Raw genomic sequence first — 6,082 nt, 5'->3', positions numbered from 1 at the left:
TTAATGGTTGTACTGTAGTGACTGACTGAAGCTGTTTTGTCGTGAGTTGCATGCAAAGTGAAATATAGAATTTTAAATAATTTCACAAAAACTATTTTGTAGACAGTAGACATTAGACCGCTGGCCTTGACTCAGAAGAACTGGTGTGACGTTGCTTTGGTTCATGGGTCACTGACAGATCATTGATAAGGCACACGTGGATACAGGCCACACAGTCCTGCCAAACTAACCGAAGCCTTCAAGTCTCAAAAGGTTTGATTAAAGTTAGCAGATGTTTTATGAAAGGAATCACAATAACAACACAACAATAATAGTAATAATAGAGAACAGGGTTAGTGGCACCATGTGGATCACTACCCACAGTTGGCCTTCCAGATGCTTCATTTGTTTCTTTGTGTCCTTTTTTTGTGTAGGATTTCAGAACTTGAATCAGCTCTGTTTAACCAGAAATAAGGTGGTTTTGACATTTTTTTTTTTCAAGATTATTTATTTATTTTCATTTTGTTTTCTTTCTTTGTGTATTTATCTTATTTCGGTATTTTATTTGACATTATTTTATATACTACCTTTATTTTATTTTATTTTATTTTATTTTTCTTTATTTTGTTTCATTTTATTTCATTGTTTTAAGCAGGTCCTAAATTCAGTTCTGGCCAGCATTAAAAAGGTCTTAAAAAGACTTGAATTTGGCTCTCGGAAACCCTGGTGGATCCAGGCATGCAGGCTGGGTTAGTGAAGATTACACTCATAAACGAACAGCCGCTGTCAGTCAGTGAAAGTTTCACTTCAAATAAGATTACAGAGCCTTTAACTTTCTCTCCTTGACCCTAAATCCTGTATTGGGGCCAGTGGATTTCCACAGGAGAGGTTTTGTTAGAAATCCTCCACTGATCTCTCAATGCATCAGCCTCACCAGAGGAGCGGCCAGCCAATCAGACGTGGGCTCAGCACATCTCACCAGGCCTGAGTTGACTGATTGGCTTATCCCTGGTAGGACGGCTTAGGGCAGGTTCATGAATAATATCAGCTGTTAGCTGCTCTGACGTCTGGCACTCAGCTACAGATCAGCACCACAAGGTTTAGCACAACCATCCCTACTCTTTTTATGACAGGGACCCAAGAGAATCCAGATGAAACTCAAAACCACGTACTTTTTATTATTAATTTTTATACTTGCCGTCATCTGAATGGGCCAAGCTAGTGTCAACCAAGAATAACATGATGGGTGTTTTGATTCACCCTGTCAGGGTTTCATTTGCAATAATAATGAGCTCCCTTTATAGCCTGCATATCCTGCCTATTACTTGGTTTCTTACCAAAGACATTAATCATTAAAGAAAAAAAAAACATGATTTAAAATAAGTTTATCACAAGGAAAGTGATTAAAAGCTTGGTTCTTGTAGTGGTAGAGTTCAGGGTTGGGTTGTTTTGGTAATATGTACATTTGCAGCAATGTGTAAGGCCTTTGTTTCAAGGTCTGTATGGCAATAAAGACACCAATACTGATTTAAACTAATATTACAAGCTATAGTAATGTACAAAAAAATCAGTTCAATCATGAGTGTAGCTGGCAAAATTAATCATGGTTTGCTATGGCAATGTATGTATATATGTATGTATGTATTTATTTAATCAGGGAAAAGATGGGTGGGTGGGTGGGTGAAATAAAATCCAGTTAGTAAAACAAGTCAAGTTTTTAATACCTATAGCTTTGTGTCCCCTGTATATCCTGTATTATCCTACGCTATCGATTTTTCATGCAAGTTCAAGAGCTATTGGGTGTAATAACAACTTTTTGGAGCTCCTAATAACTTTTTCAGAGCGCCATCATCATCAGATGTAATAGAACTAGGGAACTGATCTCTGTATTTAATTATGCGTTCATTTTTCAGTGCACAGCTCTGGTGCATAATGCAGTGTTCATGGTTTTCTGTACTGAAATAACTGATTTTGTGTCTTGACTCTTTTTGGTATACTGTATGTACTATTAATGTTATTAGGCTCTTTTGATATAGGGGTTAATGTTGAATGCTGTCCAACTGTTGGTGGACACACCCACTTACTTTGTCCCCTTTAAAACACCTGTGTGTACCACTGTGTTTAATACTGTTTTTCTACAGTATTGCTACAAATGATTCATATTTACTATGAAAATACCTTAGAAAAACATTCAAGGAGTGCCATAATCAAAGCCTGGTAGTGCCACTGTTAAGAGTATAGTAATCATATCTAGTTATCATAAAGTAACATGATAAAAGTGTGGTTACGACATAAAGCCAGAGGAAACCATGGTGATGGTTTCCATGGTTTCATCCCTGGCTAAGCAGTGTTGTTCAGGGTCAGCAGCTCTTTGAATATATTAAAAGTAATAGCATGATTGTTTGATTTTTTTCTTTTTCTTTCTTTTTTTTTTTTTAGAAAAAAAAAAAAACCCAAAAAATAAAATACTATAGTTGTAGTTATTTGCTGTGCTTGAGTTTGTTAAAATGGCCACTCAGTGGCCATTTTTTCAGCTCCACCTGTCCAATCTAATGCAGTTCAGGTCAGCAGCTCTGCCATAAATTCTACCTTTTAATAAAGTTTATCATGTTCAGTTTGTGTTGACATTGTGGAGAATGTGTACATTTAATTCTGTGTTTATGATTGAGGTTGTAGTTTGCAGAGGTCTTGTACTGGACTACATTATATGTAGTGGTGACTGAACTAAAAGCAGCAAAAGTACTATCTGAACTGCTTAACTAACCAGACACCAGTGATGAGACTGGAGGACATGAGGCGAGCTGATTGGCTGAGCAGGGCAGGACTAATGAGCCTAAAGTCAGGACAGGTGTGGAGGAGCAAATTGACCGCTGTGGCTGCCGAGCCCTGCTCTCCACGTCCATGTGTTTTTTTCAGTAATATGTCCCCTTTGAAATACTTTTTCAGTCAACTGCCCCCTGACCACTGCCAAAATAGAAAGCTGGCAGGAAAAAAGCTTCTACACGCAGAGGCTCAGCCCAGCTCCATCAGTGTGTGAAACAACAACCTGATACTGAGCAGATTTTGTTGTTTCTGTTTTTGCTTCTTTTTCATTTCTGTCTCCTTGCTCTCACCTGTATTGCTGATGCATTTTGGAAACCCCGGAGGGAATACTGAATATAAAATGTGGTTTATCAAACATTACATGTACATTTTTATTGGACTTACTATGGCATAGGCTAATTATTTTAGAAAATATACAGCTGTTTTTCAAATGAACATCTAAAAAAATCTCATACACCCCCCCTGCAGTACTCCAACATACCCCTATGTGTACCCCCATTTGAGAACCACTGAGATAGAGAGTTGAAGAGCAGGTGAGGGGCCACATTCCAAGTTTAAAATTTATTGTATGTCAAGTTTCTGTACCAATGCTTTTTTTTTTTTTTTTTCAAAACACTTTCAGTTACAGCACGATACTTTTCCATTTCAAAATCTAATAGTTTTTGCCATTTTGTGATTTCTGAGTTTTAAATTTTCAATTGTGTATTAAAATCTGAATCTTTAAAAATGTAAAAGGAGGGTAATTTTTTAAGCCAAATAATTTCATGTATATTATGTTAAGCCAAAATAATAACCAAAGTAATTATATAAGTTTCATCTGCTGAAAAATTGGGATTATTGAGCCAGCATGAAACTTGACTGTAGTATTTTCAGCTGAGCCCCGCCCACACAGCATGCACAGGAGTATCCTACCAACCCAACTCATATCTCACACTGCCACCTACAGGACAGTCGGTGCATAGCACAGCACTGGTGTGAAACAAACACCAGTATATTCAGCAAGAGGATTGGATTCAATTTTAAAGCATGATTTAAGTCTGAGGGCCAGATCTGGGCCCCAGAGCAGGGCACAAAAGCAAACTACTGAAACACAGGCAGGAACCAGAACCACACAGTCCAAGGCAGAGATCAAGACACTATTAACAGTATTTAGTGGTTTTGTCCTAGGCAGAACACTCGCCAGGTGAGCACTGGTCAACTGGCAGGGCCACGTCCAAGAACTAAACTGTTCTCCATAGAGCTTCTTCCACCTCTACAGGGAGTTGGAGAAAAAGTGATTTAAAAAAAGTGAGAAAAGTTCTCATAGATACTACTGTAGTTTTTCTATTTCAGAATTTTTGATTTGATGCTGTTTTCATTTTTTGTTTTTTGTTGTCGCCTCTCTGATCATTTCATTTTTGTATTCATTGTAGGGTCAGAGTTATTTGACTTTATTTACTGACCTTTACATTTGATTTGTTTTGGTGTTGTTGATGCAGTGTAACTCGAATTAGTGATTGTTTTTATTGTCACTGTCTTTGCGTGGGACCCCAGGGTGATTAGTAACCACTTTGTGGAAGTTAATGTGAATCTGAATAAAGAACTCAGAATAAAACACAATGATGATGATGCTGACCTGTTCAGAGGTTAAGGGGTAAACTAATCTAGGACTAATCAAACTCTCTTAACATGCAGTGACCTGAAACACCATGGTCAGGTTTCTGTCACAGCTGACAGCAGCCTGGAGTTGACAGGCCTAAATAATAAATATATCATAAAAATCTTGCTTTATTTCAATTGACTTTATAAACTCTCAGCTCTATGAATGCTTTCTCCCCTCATATTTCTTATCATTTCTCTCATTTGCTGGGTTTACTCTCTTCTATATTTATTCTTATTCTATTTCTTGTTATTCTCATCTGAATTGCATGTTTGATGCTGTAAAAATATGAATAAATAAAAATAAAATTGATTAAATTAATTCAGAAATAACAATAGGGCCCGTCTCCCCTGGAGGGCTCGGGCCCTAATAATATAAAAACACAGTCTGCTTCCAAAGACAAGGGTGTAATGCCTCAGGTGGATATTTCCTTCACTGGCCGGTAACCAGCCGAGCTGCAGCCACACACTCGACTTTTGTAGGAGAACGGCGACATCTAGTGTTTGTTGGTGGTTAGGCTGCTGGGTGCGTGCGCATGTGTGTGCAAAATGGAAAGTGCAGCCACATTTGGTGAGACTATCCTGTTACTTGTGACAACCAATTTTGATTTAGTTTGGTCTTCAGACAAAAACAGAGCGCATTTTACTCATTTTGGTCTAGTTTTTACTGATAAAAAAAAGATGATTTTAGTTAATGCAAACAAAAGGTTTAATGTAATTTTACTAAATCACTTCCCCCATTTTTTCCTCCACACAGACTGGTCTGCATTCCTCAGTCCATTTTCTTGATTTTGTATCTGGCTTTTGCTTTTATACTGTAATATCAAAAGTTACGTTTGCCCATTTATCTGTTTGCTTCCAGACTGAGGTCAGCAGCTGTGTTTTCATTCACCTCTTTCACCTAGACCATCATTACGTCATCATAGTTTTCATCTCGTTTTCATTCTGGAAATTGTGATGCTGACCAATACTTTTAGTCATCTTTTCAGTCACCAAAATGAACAATGTACATATAACACAGGCTATATACAGACTGTATAATACAGGCTATCTATATTCTATCTTTTTTGTGACTGTGACCATCCTTAAAGTTTTTGGCCAGACATTTAAAGTGATGTCACCTTTATACTGAAGAAAAAAAAAAAAAAAATCCTTATACAATTTTGTTCTATTCTGACAAACTATATAAGGTAAAGACTATAACTAATTTACTGATATTATTAGCCAAGTATTTCGTCCACAAACGTAAATTTCAAAAAGTAAAAGTCGTGCACGGTGTTTTTAAAAATGACTTGCAAACATTTTTGGGTAAAAACCGCTAGAAAACGTGAACAGACTGAGCCACTCCGGCCCACCAGGTGGCGATGCTGAGCTCGACTGAGACTTGAGTTACGTCAGATGTTGGACTCCGGAACCAGACCAAAGCGATGGTCCTTCTCAAAATAAAAGCGCTAACATCAATCACTCCTGCAAAACAGTGATTGATGTTTAGGTCGCTGAACTAGATGAAAATGTTTCCTGTGAGACGGTTGACACCTTATTGCCTTGAGGGGCTTCCAGGGCGAGGAGTCATTTAATTTCACTGTAAGTAATGTTCAATGTTAGGGGCCCTGCAAGCATTTAAATTAAAGATCTTTGATCC

Source organism: Myripristis murdjan, chromosome 9, assembly GCF_902150065.1.
Source record: "Myripristis murdjan chromosome 9, fMyrMur1.1, whole genome shotgun sequence".
Classification (NCBI taxonomy): domain Eukaryota; kingdom Metazoa; phylum Chordata; class Actinopteri; order Holocentriformes; family Holocentridae; genus Myripristis; species Myripristis murdjan.
The sequence above is the reverse complement of the archived record's forward strand: the minus strand, read 5'-3'. Positions refer to the sequence as shown.